This window comes from Dasypus novemcinctus, chromosome 8 (assembly GCF_030445035.2).
Source record: "Dasypus novemcinctus isolate mDasNov1 chromosome 8, mDasNov1.1.hap2, whole genome shotgun sequence".
Taxonomy (NCBI): domain Eukaryota; kingdom Metazoa; phylum Chordata; class Mammalia; order Cingulata; family Dasypodidae; genus Dasypus; species Dasypus novemcinctus.
In genome coordinates this window covers 34,633,686-34,650,379 of record NC_080680.1, presented here as the reverse complement: position 1 = coordinate 34,650,379, position 16,694 = coordinate 34,633,686, and positions in this window count along the sequence as shown.

The following is a 16,694-nucleotide window of genomic DNA, read 5'->3' as shown; positions in this document are numbered from 1 at the left end:
TAATATGATATTACTTTCTTACCATTAATTTATTCTGTATACACTTTTTGACAGATAAGTACATTTTACTTGCTTATCTGACCATTTTTTATTCTTTTTCTTTCATTTTGGCTTCAGATATTCTTCACTTTAAAAAGTTTTTGTTATCATGTTGTATCAGGTGAATCATTTTTATTGTAATCTTGGCTCTAAGTCTAATTTTTCTTTTATTTTTTTTTTTCACATTGAGATTCTAGCATACAGTTAAAGGAAAATGAAAAGAGCAATCGGTAGCAAATGTGTGGTTATAAGATAACCTGAAAGCTTCAGAATCTACCAGCCAGTTGGTAGCAATAAGTTCAAATTATATTAAAACACTAATTTCATGATCTGAGTGTCTTCATGTGCACTTATCAATCCTCTTCTCCTCAACCAAGTCTCCTGTGGTTATTTTTTGACTCTGTGGTGTTACACCTGGGTTCATATATAGCATTCATGTTCTTTTCCTCTATGTTCTTCTATTGCCTGTAACTCCACTTGAAGATCAAACCTCCCACTGCCACTCTGTGAATGCTCTCTAGTAAATCAGAGCCTCCTAGTGACAAGAAGTTCAAGCTATCAAAACAAACATATGTTCTTTTCAATTTTCAATGCACCAAAACCAAATTCAGAAATGGGGAGCCTTCCCATGGGACTCACACCTAATTCATTACACTGGGGCTTGAGAATGAAAATGTTTCCCCATCTCTCTCCTGAAGTGCCTATGTAAAAACATCCTCCCGATAGCCTTTCTTCCTTCGGATGCAAATGAATCCATTAAATACATGTTTATGCTAACCCCCAGCTTAGAAGTTTATTAGATTCATTAGAGTCTGAATTCCAGTTTAGACTGAGCTGCCTTCCTAATATAGATCGATAGAGAGATAGAGAGATATAGATGTAAGTGTAGAACTAGATAGGGATAGAGATAAGAGATAGAAATTAAGGGAAAAGAAAACTAAGTGTAATAAACTGCTCATAGTCACTTTGAGATCAGCTTCTTATATCCTAACACCGATTCTGTCAGGAGTGAATACAATGGAACTATTAATTTAGCTTGAATATTTCCACATAAAAACACCCCAGAACTTAGTGCTTACAACTGCAACCATTTATTTAGTTTACAATTCTTCAAGTTGGCAATTTGGGCTCAGCTCCACTGGGTGTTTCTACTGGTCTTGACTGGAATGGCTCAGCTCTCCTCCAGCAGGCCAGCCCAGCCTTGTGCACAGAGTGATCACAGGTGTCTGAAAAAGAAAGCAGAAGCCTGGGAAACCTCCAATGGCCCAAGTTCAAAGCAGGCACATCATCATTTCTGCCGTATGTATTGGCCAGAGCGAAGTCACAAGGCCAGTTCAGATTCAGGAGATGGGGAGATAGATTACACCTTTTCAAGGGAGGAGCTGCAAAGTCACATTGTAAAGGTTTGGGGCACAGGGATTAGTAAAGGATCATAGCCATGTTTTCAATCTACCATAAAGGTTATAAAACATTTTTAAATTGAGGAAATGAAAACAGTAATTTTAAATGAAAATGGTAATTGTGATGAACAATATGGAACACAGAAGTTCCCATGACAGCCCTACTCCAAGTGTGCCTATGTTACACAATGCAAGCTAAGAATTTCTGGAAGACATTTCAAAACTGATTGCAGCAACGGGCAAAAAAAGGGGGGGGGGCACATTTAAAACTTTGTTGAATGAATAATGTGGGGGAGTAAATTTTCATGGGAACTAAATAATGGTAAACTATTGTGAAAAACTGTCATAGCCCCTCGGATGCCTCACATTAACTTGAACGAAGAGAAATAAATTATTCCAGGTTACAAAGGTTTCACAAACATAATTTTTCAAAACATAATTAATATATGAAAATGGATAACGCATCTTGTATTTGCCAGAGAGGAATAGACTTATATATAGTAGCCTCAGATCCTCTTGAGTATATTCCCATCAAAGTACAAATCGGAGGTAATTCTGAAAAGATGGTGAACTGAGTGCATTCATTCCTCTTCCTTAATTGGGCAACTTACAGCTGAGATGATTCAAGCAATAATAGGTATGTTGGGAGTTAGGGGAGAAGACGGGAGAATTGTAGCCTACTTCTAAAGCCTGGAGGAGACCCTGAGAACATCCGAGGGTTTGGTTCCAAAGGCAATCAGATAAGACTTTTGGGAGGCTCTTGTATTCCACAACACAATGAAAACTAGATTGGGAGGAAGCCTACCTTTCCAACAAAGTACGGGGACAGAGAATTCCAATCCTGAGGCTCTGTAAAGGGTCCCACTGATTGGTGAGAGGATATACTCAGTTCACCAAAAATTAGTCCTTTTAGTTACTCAAGGGTCTACTGAAAAAAAAGTTCCTAAAAAAGCTAACTATAAAATAAACTACTTCCTTTATGCCAGTCTAGCATTGGCCAAGATGCCGAGTGTAATCATCCTGACTTACACAGGTTGGCAAAAAAAGTAAAAGATAAAGAATAATAAAAAATAATAAGTTATTTAAAGAAGCTTGGTTATATCAAAGACCGAGTTAACAATCAAAACAATCTACTATTAAGGAAGATAGAGTAAAATTAAAAGAAAAATTTCTTAATATAAAAAAAAAAAGAGAGAATATATGGCAACAGAACAAAAAAGGAGATTTTGGGAATAAAGTAAACACGATTCTCATTTTTATACCCTGAACTGAATAATTGAACAAACCACCAAATAAGTGATACAAAACACCAGTGAAATTGTTATTATGCATATACACATATACACACATACAGTCCATTATATATATTAGATTATATATGTATTAAATTGTATATTTTAGTATGTATTTGATTATATGTAATGAAAATCATGAATGTAAATATAATTTCTATGGAAGATAGATCTAGGTGTAAAATGCACTTAGTAAAGTTCTAGAAGGAAGGATAAAAATAGCAAGACTCACAGAGCACTTACAAGAAGTCTTTCTAAACTAAATACTTGAGATTCATATAAAAAAAGACATAATAAATGCTAGGCATGATGCATAGAAAAAAACACATATGTAGACTTCTTGGTGAAAGTCTTTAACTCCTAAATATAAAAGAGGGGAATGGATGTAATTCAAGTGATTGAATGCCTGCTTCCCATGTATGAGTTCCCAGGTTCATTCCCTGGTACCACCTAAAAACAAACAAAACAAAACAAAAAAAAAAAAAAAAACAACTCTCACTGGGGAGCAGATGTAGCTCAGTAGTGAGTGCCTGTGTCTCATGTATGAGGTCGTGGGTTCAGTATTTTAAGTACCTCCTTTAAAAAAAAATAACATGTTTCCTTGAGTTAGAGAATCTTGGTTATTTACAAAGCAAAGAAAACCAGGCAGTCATTAAACTTCTCATTTATAACACACACACAAAAAACAAAAACAAAAATGAAAAGGGAGTGGAACAACATTTTACCATTTTGTATGAATGAGTAAACAACAGACACTTTCAGACATGCAAAGACTCAGAAATAATCTATAAGTCCCTCCTGAGGAAACAACGTGAGAAACTAGTAAAAAATTTAAATCAGACTAAATATCAATATAGGAGAACATATACTCTAAAACTGGAATATTGGACATTTAGATACCTTCTGTCTTCTTGGGTAGTTTCCTTGTCATCCAGGAGCTCCAGGTGGGGCACGTGAATTAAACTTAATTCAGTTGGATATCATGTTCTTCTAGTTACAGTTCAGAGATGGGAACTTGACTACGTCAAAATCATTGAGATACAGGGAGACTCCCATATTTGTCCTCCTGGACTTGATTCTAACAGCATACAACATCTGAAGGACTGCAGCCAGCTTACAATCAATCATGAGAGAAGAAGCTCTCTCATGAAAGAAGCTTATGTACATGAATAAAAGGATAATATTTTACTGAATTACATAAAAGAATATGGTGGGTATTGAATCATGTCTCCCAAAAAAAGGCATGTTCAGATCCCAGCCCCTGGTCCTGTGGTTTTCAACCCATTTATGAATAGGACTTCGAGGATGGTATTCGTTAAGGTGTGCCCACACTGAATGAGCTTGGGCCTGAATGCGATATGGCCTAAGTCCTTCTAAGCAAAGGAAACTGAACAGAGAAGTCTATGAAGCTGGAAGTCAATGGAACCCAGAAGACAAAGGAGAAGATACTGCCATATATATTGTCCTGTGATGAAAAAATCAAGGAACACAAAGATCAAAGGTCAGTTAAAACATACTGACCCCAGGAGGGAGCAAGTCTTCTAGCCTCTGAAACTGTGAGCCAATAAATTCTTGTTGTTAAGCCAACCCACTGTATGATATTTATTTTAGCACCTGGAAAACTAACACAGTTTTTGATAATGTAAAGTGCTTCTATTACAAATACCTATGAAAAGTAGAAAAGGTTTTGGAATTGGGTAATGAGCAGAGGCTGGAAGAATTGTGCGGTGCTTGATGGAAAAACCTTAGATTGCTTTGAAGAGACTGGTAGAAATATGGACATTAAAGGTACTTCTGAAAAGGCATGATGAATGTGTCATTAGAAATTGGAAGAAAGGGAATCCCTGTTAAAAAGTGGCAGAAAACTTGGCAAATTTTGAGTTCTGAAGCTGGATTGAAAGTGGAACATATAAGTGATGAATGTGGATATTTAGCTGAGGAGATTTCCAAGCTTAATGTGGAAGGTACAGCCTGGCTTTTCTGTGAAACTTACAGCAAAATGTGAGAAGAAAAGGATAAGCTGAGAATTAAACTCTTAAGCACAAAGGAACTGGCAATTCATGATTTCAAAAATCCTCTGGCTACCCAGAGAGTGTGCTCTGAGACTAGGGCCAAAAGCAGCTCTATCAGGGACCTCACTGAGCCAAGAAGTGACTCTCAGAGAACAGTTTTCCATATGAGTGCTTAGCTGAACAGCCCTTTGCTAAAGAAGGTGTAGCTGAACATAAATCCAGTCAGCCAATTTGGTGAAGTCAAGATTGGAAATACAGTTATCCAGGAAGGATCTGTGGAAGGTTGTATTGTCTGATGGTTTAGACCCACTGAAACCACATGCAAAGCAAACACGTTTTTTGAAAAGCATGTATGAGTAGAACCACTACCAGCCTGGACTGAAAGAGACAAAGGACAAACTGAAAGAAAAATGACTTCAGGGGCAGAACCATGGAAGCAGAGGTCTGAACCAAAAAGATCTCTTGCAGGCAAAGAAAGCAGGCCCACCCATGTGTGTGGAAAGGGTGAGTCTGCCCCTGGGCTTGGAGGCACAGGTCCTGGTGTTTGGAGGGGGTGGGCCTTCTGCCCTCTTGTGCAGGAAGAGTGCTATCACTCCAAAGCTTGGAGGTGGTGGAGCCTGTGCCCCAGGGTTGCAGAGGGCCTGGGAACAATCCTCACACTCCGAGAAAGTGGGCCTTCACTCTAGTGTTGGGGAGGGCATGGCTGCTGCACAAGTGCATGGAAGGGGTGGAGCTGCCACTGCATCAGGCCCTGAGGACAAAACATCAATCTGTGGATGACTCTCAGACCTTGAAGTCTAATGGAATTTTCACTACTGGGTTTTGGACTAGTTTGGGACCCATGACCCCTGTTTTCCTTCCAAAGTCTGTCTTATGGAATGGGAATGTTTATTTTATGCCTGTCACACCACCATATTTTGGAAGCAGTTAACTTGTTTCCTAGGTTTCACAGGTCCACAGACAGAGAATTTTACTATGAAAGACCATACCCGTGAATGATTTTGAAGAGACTTTGTACTTAGCATCATCACTGAAATGACTTCAGGCTTTTGGGCTGTTGCAATGGAACAAATGGATTTTGTATGTGGGAAGAATATGCCTTTTGGGGGTCCAGAGAACGGAATGTTGGGGATTGAGTCATGTCCCCCACATAAGGCATGTTCAGATCCCACTCCCTGGTCCTACGGGTGAGAACCCACTTGTAAAGAGGACCTTTGGAGATTCTATTAGTTAAGGTGTGCTCAAACTGAATGAGGGTGGTCCTTCATCCAATAGGGCTGAAGACCTTATAAGCAAATGAAATTGGACGTGGAGAGAGAAGCCATGGGAAGTCGCCTAAAGTTGGAAGTCAACAGAGCCCAAAGTAAAAAGGAAAGATGCTACCATGTGCATTGCCACATAATAGAAAAGCCAAGAAACCCCTAAGATTATGAGACAGAAGACACCAAATGTAGGAGTAAGTATGCCTTCTAGCCTCTCAAACCATAAGCCAATAAATTTCTTTTGTTAAGCCAGTCCATTGTATAGTATTTGTTTTAGCAGCCAGGAAACTAACACAGAAGACTTACATTTTCGGAGCAATTTACCATGTTTCAACCATCACAGGAAAATTTAATATTGTAAGATATCAATTCTCTCTAAAATAATTTATATATATTAATATATGCAATCCTAAACCAAATTCCAATGGAACTTATAAATTCTTATTGAATTTAATAAGATGATTCTTATGGAACTTAGTCAGGCAATTCTAAAATTCATCAGCATAAAAATCATGTGGGAAAATAATCAGTATTTTTTTAAAAGAACAATGAGAGGTATATGCTCTTTCAAATAACAAAATACACATTAAAGTTATAGTAATTAAAACAGTGAGAATTGGCACATAAATACAGAGATCAATGTAACAGAACAGAATCCAAAAACAGACCCATATATTTCGGCAAATTATTTTAAATATGGCACTTTAATTCAGTAGAACAGAGTTTGGATTTGTTGCATTGCTGTTATTTTCTGTAAGTTTTTTGTTGTTGTTTTGTTGTTGTTTGTTTTTGTTTTTTATGGGAATAGTTTAAATAAGGGCTTACAATGTTCCAGACACTCTTCAAAGTGTTTTTCATGAAATAACTTATCTCATCTGACCCACAATCCTGTGAGGTCGGCACAAGTGTTATCTACATTTTGTAATGATAAAACTGAGGCACAGGGAGGCTAGTAATTCAGTTCTCAAATAAGTATCTAAGCTGGAATATGAATCCAAGCATTTCACTCCACCACACTATGTAAGAAAGTAAGTCAGAATTCTACCCCATCATAACAAACAATAGAGTTCAGAATTTAGGCTAAAACTAAACCCAGCCTATAAATCATTTGAATAAAACATTGGGAGAATACTTTCATAATCTTGGGGTAATTAAAACCCAGAAGCTAAAAGGAAAACATTTTTAAAAGTTATTATATAAAAATAATAGCTCTTACAAGAAAAAAAGAATCTACAATAAGTAAAAAGACAAGATGCAGAATAAGGGAAAGTGTTAGGAACTTACATAACAGACAAAGGATTAATATACATACTATGTATACAGTTTTTATAATTCAGCAAGATAAAAAACCAGTACATAGGTCAAAATAACTAATGGCCCCAAAACAAATGGAAAGCTCCGCAACATCAGGAGTAATCAAGAAAATGAAAATTAAAGTATCAGTGATATTGTAAATGTAATTAATATTACAGAATATATACTTCAAAGTGGCTACAATGGGAAATATTGAGGTGTATGTATATTACTACAATAAAAAGTTAAAAAAATAATAAAACAATGATACCAATGACTTTGAGTTGGTGAAGGTAAGGAGCAATGAAAACTCATACACCATCTGTGGCAACTGAAATTGGAAAAAGACATTTTCAAGTTTGGCCATAACCACCAAAATCTTAAATCATTGACCCAGTATTTCCACTTGTTATGGGAAGAAAGCTATTTGTAGAATATTACATATATGTACAAAAGAAAAATGACAATTATGAATATGAACATAAAGAGAAAGGATTTATAATGCATTAATATTTTAGTAGTGGTTCCTGCTAGTAAGAGGAAAGAATTATGGAGGAATCGAAAGGGGATTGTAATTTTTGCTCTGTACACTCATATATTTTATAATTTTTCATAATGCATATGTGTTTATGTATCACTTGTGTTATTTAATTTTTTAAGAATAAATCTTGGTTATTTAAGAAAATGTCAAAACTAAGTTTTCCTGTTCGCAGATATAACTGCATTTCACAGTTTTGCCATTGCTCTCTCAGTTTGTTTTCTCTGAGACTGTTTACATAATCCAGACAGAGAGTGAATTTAGCTTTTTTGACCACATTCTCAGTGGTTCACTTGGGTAATAGACTGCAGAGTAAATTCAAACTCATAACTTGTAAAATAGTGAAAGCTTTTTTTCTCCTCCTTTCTGCGCAGCCCTCTCTATAACTCCCCTATCTCTACTGTCTCTTCAGTTTCCGAGATATAGCGGTGAGGGCCAGGCCAGCTCCTAGCAACCTCAAGACCGACTGAAAGCCCCGTTCCTCGCTGGCAGGGGCCCCTTTTCTCTTTTTCTGGGAGGACAGTTAGCTGGCATGTACCTTCCACCCTTGGCCTTCTGCTTTTTCCTGATGTAATGCAGGAGGTGGAGGAAGTCGTTCAAGACCTCGACTGGAAGCATCATAAGGAGAAAAGTCATCTCCTCTAAGCGTCTGAGTAACAGATCGACGACGTCTGTGTTCCTGATGGCATCACGAAGACATCGTATGTGCCTGCTTACCTCTGGAGTTCTTGGAAGAAAAAATAACTCCCTATTTGGTTAATGCAAGGTTAAACTGGTTTTTCTATTTTTTTCTTTTTTCACAAATACCATCCTTCCTTTTACAGAGCTCCAGGGAAATGTGATGGAACTGGGCCAGGCAGAGGTGGAGAGGGAAGCCTGGCAAGGCTACACCCTTTTCAGAGAGGTGTGGGGGCTGTCTTGTAACTGACGTGGCAGGAGTAGTTGGTTTGGGACTTCTTTCTGTCCTTCAGGCAGAACAAACGGGAATAGATAAGATTTCTCTCTGCTTCCCTCCTGCAGCATTCCTTAGAAAGGGCCACAGAAGTAGTCCCTCTAGGAGTGTGGAGTATACATGTGCTATTTTGCCTGCTAAACTCATTTTCCTTTGGGAAAGTGTTCCTCCCTCCTAATTCCAATAAGGGTGATATCCATTCCCACATTCAGGGTGGGCATATGACCCAGACCTGCCAAACAAACCCACAATCACTGGTTCAAGGACAGAAATAAGGTGCAAAACAAGCCAACTGATGTCAGATCTGGGACTTTTGCTGAAACTATTAGAAGAGATACTCTATTTCCATTGAGTTGACTCAGGTGGTAGAATGTAAGCTATAGAACATCTGGTAACTATCGTGGCCACCTCATGGGTGTAGGAGAAGGAAGTAAACACAGAATAAGGCAGAGGTGAAAGATGGAAAGAGACAAGCCTGACGATGTTGTGTGAGGTGCTGGATCCAACTGTGCTGCCTCTGGATACCAGCCAACAAATTTTAATTTTTCTTAAACCACTTTGAATGTTGTTTCTATCACTTGCAGCCCAGAGAATCCTGACCACATGGCTAGATTCAAGAATGGCTTTCCCTTCACAATAAGAATTTCAGTAAACCATAGACAGGGAGGAATAAGAGGAATAGTACCAAGAAACAGATTAAGACTCAGATAGGGAAACGGACTTTGGCCCAGTGGTTAGGGCGTCAGTCTACCACATGGGAGGCCCGCGGTTCAAGCCCCGGGCCTCCTTGACCCGTGTGGAGCTGGCCCATGCGCAGTGCTGATGCGCACAAGGAGTGCCGCCCCACGCGCAAGGAGTGCACCCATAAGGAGAGCCGCCCAGCGTGAAGGAGGGAGCAGCCTGCCCAGGAATGGCGCCGCCCACACTTCCTGTGCCGCTGACGACAACAGAAGCGGACAAAGAAACAAGAAACAAGACGCAGCAAAAAAACACAGAAAACAGACAACCGGGGGAGGGGAGGGGAATTAAATAAATAAAAATAAATCTTAAAAAAAAAAAAAAAAAAAACTCAGGTAATAACAATTAAAGTCAAATGATTTCATGTATGGCATCTCATTAAATTCTCAAGAACTCCTATATGATTAGTATTGCAGATGAGGAAATCAAGAACAGGAGAAGTTAGTGATTGGCCTCTCACTCTAAATCCTTAACCCTTTTCTGGCCTAATCTGTCTTCTGGCTCAGAGAACCTTGACCATGACCTGGTTCTTCTGGCACAATAAATTGGTTACACAGTTCCCCTCCAATGCAGGATTTTTGATAAGTTAGAAGTGTTAAGATTCTAAGAAGAAGTTACAGGATCACCTAGAACATATTAAAACCTCCAAAGCTCAAAACTACATCACCTCTGAAAAACTCTTCAAGGGAATGGCTGGATTAGGAGCAAATGGCTGGAGCTGGAACCTCTGTGATAGGTAGGGTTACACCTACTGGTTTTCACTCAACCACCAAACTAAATGTAATATTTGCATTTTTCAACTTAAAAATGAATCTATAAATTTATTTTGTTAAAAAAAAAAAAGCCTTTAAAAACATACAATTTAACTACTGGAAGTGACCTGCATAACCAATGCAGGGAAATGACAAAGTAATTATATCTACTCTTTCATAATAAATTATGAGATATATTAAATATTAAACAAAGCCAGCATATAAAATTGTATATGCCATGATAATTACGTAAAAGTCTTGCATACTTAAAAAAAACACTGAAAGAGAATACAAAAATGGCAACAATCATGTGGTTAAACGTAACTGTGGAAAATGATTTTTTCAAGTTTTGTCTGGAAATAATTAATAACTTAAGAATGATCATTTTAATGTGGTCACAAAATCATCTTCTCAGTAATTTCTAGGTTTTCAAATTTTATTTTGCATAATTTTTTGGTTTTGGAATATTTCTTTTCATTTGGAAGATTCTTACAAATGATCTATATAATTTTTAAAGCAAGATTATATGGGACAATGATTTTTCAGGCTTATGTAAATCTTAGAATATTTGATAGAGAGCATTTTTATTTAAATATATATCTGATAGTTTCTGATTTTTTAAATTTTTATTGCCTTTGTAACAGAATTTACTCAAAACTTGACTTCTGTTGAAATGTACTAATGATTGAAATGGCAGGTTTTACTTAAATCTATATTCACTGAATTTTAAATGAATGAAAAACCCATCTGTAAATACAGGAATTGCGTCATTAAGTCAGCTATACTTTTTAAAAAGTCATTTCTTTTCTCTCCTTTGAGTTTCATCTCAATCATTTGTAACTTACACAATCCACATTTGTCTAACAAGTGCAGGATTCTTGCAGGTGCTGACATTGCCCAACCATCATGGTCTGCAGAATCAAAACTTTTTCCTTGGGCATGTCAGTGTTTCCGTTTATTGTCTTTTTGTTACTGCTAGATTCTTTAGTCCTTTAGAAAATACAAATTTTCTTTTTTTGGAAACGGCAGAGCCTTCTGAGAGATAGTACAAGGATCTATTATTGCCCGGCAGAACTGGTCTCCCAAGGTAAAAAAGACAGATGTTCAGTCAGGTTGCTAAAGATCTGGCAATCTTAACATTTAAATAAAACAAACATTGGATTGCCAGAAAATGAATTGATTTTGTGATCCACAATTAGCTCCCTAAGCGTGGGAATATACAGCCTCTTTGATTATCACACTTCTGTGTGGTTCTCTGGTCCTCAGGTTCTCTGGCTCCTTCCTTCTAAACTAGTAAATTTGAGGTTGCTAAGCCCAGTCCCGCATTCCTGGCACCAGCACTGCTCCCTCTGCTGGACACTGTTCTTCCATTTCCAAATGCTGGAAAAGGAAATTAATGTAACCGACCCCTTGGAACAAGGCAAAGAACACAAGCTTATTTCTTGCCCTCAACACCTCAACTTGCCCACTTAATTTATATCCTGTCAGCATCCTCAAAAGCAAAGAGAGAGGACACAAGCGCTCTAAGAAAAACTCTACAACTGACATCCAGTTTAAAAAACATGAAATAACCTCACTAGCCTTTTCTGGGGATACACTTGCACATGGGTTAAAGTCTGACAAAATTTTTCAAAGCCATACTTTTCTGTAACCCTTTGAGACTCACAGTCAACAAAAGTTCATTATTTTAGAAAGCAATTTTGCTCCTGTTTTTGATACATTTTGAGAATAACAAACCTATCACATGGGAAAAAAGATGGATTTGAATACATCATACCTTTTGCCGATTCACTGGTATTTGGAAGAGACTTGCTCTCTCCTTTTGTAAACTATAGCTGTCTCACAGCACTAATTTATACTAAGCTTTTAAGTAATACGCAAATGAACAATACTAGCCTCGCCAAAAAACAAATAAAAACTCATAAAAAAACTTAATGACTATGTGTTTACTTTGCACTAAAGAAAAACAGAATCCTTTCTGAAACTTGCATTTGGAGGCTGTGAATGCCACCCTAGATTATGAGTTTCATCTGTGTAAATTATACGTAAACTTAATCCAAGCAAAAACCACCGCTCCCTTTCCCCCAGGGCAGAGGGCAGTGGTTAAAGATGGGGATTGGTAGCCTAGGGGTGTCATTGTGAGAATTCCCATGGACTGAGTGCCAACGACAACAAAACCCAGCATCATCTCTCAGGTAACTGGACAAGGAGCTCCAGTCCTAAGTGAACAACTGCTCTTACACCAAGAAACCAATAAGCAAAACCAAACAAAGAAATTCTCTCTGCCCCTTACCTACTTCTCTTTTTCTTTTATTCCCTCTTCTTCCTTTTATATTCTCCATCCTTAATGTGCCTATTCTACTTTTCCTCACTCATCATGGAATGAGTAATCTGAAATATGCCCCACTAAATATACAGTACACATGAGTTTGCAATCTATTAAATACACTTAGGCATAACCTATATCCCCAGACTTTTTTTCTTTATTATTATTATTATTTATTTATTTTATTTTCCCTCCCCCCTTGTGGCTTGCTTGCTGTCTGCTCTCTGTGTTCATTCGCTGCAGGCTCTTTGTGTTCTTGCTTATCTCTTTTTTTTTTTGTTTGCATAACTTTGCTGAGTTGGCTCTCCGTGGCCTCTGCAGGTCAGGCGGTGCTCTGCAGCATCTGGCGTCTGTGCACCAGGTGGTGCTCCACAGCATGCAGGCGAGCCTGCCTTCACAAGGAGGCTCCGGGACACAAACCCAGGGCCTCCCATATGGTAGTCGGGAGCCCAACTGATTGAGCCACAGCCGCTTCCCTATCCCAGGGCTTTTTAATCCTTGAATTCTCTATCCTTTTCCTCATGCTTGAGTCTCACCCTTCATCTCAGACCTATTTAGCTCTCTTCCTCTTCCAAGTCCTAGCTGCTAAGTTGAAAAGAATTTACTTTCAAATAGAACTTTTTCTCCAGATTTTGATACTAGTTTACAGAGAGTATAAGCATCCCACTAGGGAATTCACATACACTTAGAGTGTTTATAAAGTATGTCAATTTCATCCCTTTCCTCCCAGTGTCCAGAGAGGAGGATGGACTACTTGAAAATTGGTTTGGCTTGATAAAGTACGTTGCCCTTATTTAAAGGGCTCAGCTTGTGTTAACCTCTCTTTCTGCTCACTAAAAAGGCTCTGCAGCCTTCCTCACCTGAGAAAGTTAGGCCTCCCTTGTTTGCTTTGATCCAGAAAATCATGCTTTCATTAACATAAACATTTCCTGATCTCTGCTGATACATTTCAGATTTTTAAACAAAATATGTGCATTGTTGGCCCCAGGTGTGCCAATCATTCAAACCGGGCAATCCCAAGGCATGTATGTGGACCATTCTGAGGGAAGAGCATTATGGTGGGAATCTTGGTTCTTAAAGTAGTGCAGATAGCTGTGTATTCTTTATTCAAGACAGAAATTTAGTAGTAAGCCCCAAGGAAGATCTCTTACAACATCTTAAAATGCAAAATGCATATGCCCATCTACTCCTTTGAGCATTAAGAAAGATGAAAATAACATACTGCACTAAGAAATGTCTTTTTTAGGATATTATGATGATGCAGCAATATACCAGTAACAATTTTGATATTTGGGAAGTGGAAACACATAGCAAGTTTTTAAATGTTAATGGAAAATGCCCTGGGAGTCAAGTTTGGTGCATATACACGCCTTTCAAAAAATTTTTTTTAACTCAAAATCTCCAAAAGTTTGTTTACCTCTGTTCTCTTGACCATTCCAATATTTTCTGAAATAAAAGAAAGATGGACATTGCCAGAAAAATCAGCATTTACATCCAGAGTCTCTAAATTTGTTATAAACTATGTCCAGAGTTTCAATAAAAAATTCCAGAGGAAAAACAGACAATAGATAAAACTAATGAGTGACCAAGATATTGGGATTATTAGACATGGACTTTAACTATGATTAATATGCTCAAGAAAATAGATGACAAGATGGAGGATTTTACCAGGTTCAGGAATCCATTAAATAAAAAAAGAGCCAAAAGGAAATTCTATGACTGAAAAATACATTAAGTGAAATAAAGACATCCACAGATATATTCAACAACAGACTGGTAAACTGGACACAGTTAAGGAAAAAATTAATGAACTAGAAATTGGGTAAGTATAAAATATCCTGACAGAAGTCTGGGGGCAAAAAGGATGGAAACTACAGATAAGAGTGAAAGGGGAGGGAAGCAGACTTGGCCCAATGGATAGGGTATCCGCCTACCACATGGGAGGTCCAAGGTTCAAACCCAGGGCCTCCTTGACCGGTGTGGAGCTGGCCCATGCACAGTGCTGATGCACACCAGGAGTGCCCTACCATGAGGGGGTGTCCCCCATGTAGGGGAGCCCCACACATAAGGAGTGCACCCGTAAGGAGAGCTGCCCAGCACGAAAGAAAGTGCAGCCTATCCAAGAATGGCGCCACACACACGGAGGGCTGACACAGCAAGATGACACAACAAAAGAAACACAGATTCCTGTGCCTCTGATAAGGATAGAAGTGGTCACAGAAGAATACACAGTGAATGGACACAGACAGCAGACAACTGGGGAGGGGGGGGCAGGAGGAAGGGGAGAGAAATAAATAAATAAATCTTTTAAAAAAAGAGTGAAAGGGGAATAGTGAAACATTCTAACATAAACATAATACCATCTCCCTCCAGAAAGAGAAGAGAAAGAGGAGGGCAAAGACAATTTTTATGAGTAAATGTCAAGAACTTTCCTATTGATGAAAGATACCAAGCCACAGATTCAAGAGATGTTACAAATTCCAGGCAGACTGAATACAAAGAAAACCACACTCAGACACATCACAGTAAAACACGAGAAAACCAAACACAAAGAGAAAAATCATAAAAGAACCCCAAAAGAAAGATACATCATTTTCAAAGGAGCAATCATAAGACTGATAGCTGACTCTTCAGCAAAAAGTATGTAAGACAGAAGACAATGGAATGCCATGATTAAAATGTGGGGGAGGTGAGTGGATATGGCTCAACCAGTTGGATGTCCACTTACCACATGGGAGATCCCAGGTTCTGGTCCTGGTGCCTCCTAAAGAAGATGAACAGATGCCACACCCACAGCAACAAAGTAGACATCACACCTACCATAATGAACTAGATGCTGCACCCCCGCAATGAGCAGACACCTAAATGAGCAGATGCCACAAGCCAGCAAAAGCCACAGTGCATGGGGAACGGATGTGGCTCAGTCCGTTGGATATTTGCCTCCCATGTGGGAGGTCCCAAGTTCAGTTCTTGGTGCCTCCTGGAGAAGGTGAACAAAGAACAGACAGACAAGAAAATCATCCGGGAGAGGCAGGGATAAGTAAATAAAATCTTTTTTTTTAATGTGGGGGGGAAATCAGTCAACCAGTGAAAACACCTTTCAAAAGTAAAGCAGACCATCAAAAATGGAGCAAGTTCATGATTTAAAAAATGAGCAAATTCATCAGCATTAAGGAAATACCAAAGGTACTTCTTTAGGTAATAGGAAAAGAATCTCATAGGGAAACATAAAAATGCAGAAAAAATTACACAGGTTAAATATAGGGCAAATATAAAGAAATGCTTAGTATTAATAATAAAAATAACTGTTTTTATTATATCTTCAGAAGCTTAGAAATAAAATTCATGACAACATAATACCAGTGGCATTAGGAGGACAGGGGAAGATTAGTAAATTAGATGTTCTAATGGCCTAGCAGTATCTGGATTGTGGATAATTTATATTCTTTTCTAATAATTCAAGAACACACATCTGATTGATCTCTAGGGAATCACTAAAGGAACAGTAAAAGGATGTAAAACCAGCATAGTAAAAGAAGGAACATAAAAGGAATAAACAAAAATGGTTTAATTCAAAGTAAGTCAAGAAAGAAGAAAATAAGGGTTCATAAAACAATTGGGAAAAATAGAACAGAAAATAAACACATAATGAGGCAAACATTAAATTTTATTATATTCTGTACGTTTGTTAATTGTGTGATTGACAAGCAAAGACTAACTGACTTGAATTAGAAAATTTGTTGTTGACAATTCATGAAACAGATTTTCACAAGCAAATAGTAAAAATTACCAGTAGTTAATGATTTTGTACTATGAAGATATGTTGAGTATTTTATACTCATTGCACCTTTTAAGTTTGTTTATTAGCACTATTTTACATATATATAATGTGTTTCAGGCAGGCTAAGTAACCAACCTGATGTTACACCACAAATTGCTTATCTAGGAATAGAAAATCGCTGTGGGTTTTTTTTTTCATTGTTTTTATTTTTGTTTTGTTTTACTTCATAACTGATATACTTAACCATCACTATAAATGTCATTTGCCTTGAAAAGAAAAACTTAATATTCATGCATTTTTAACATCACC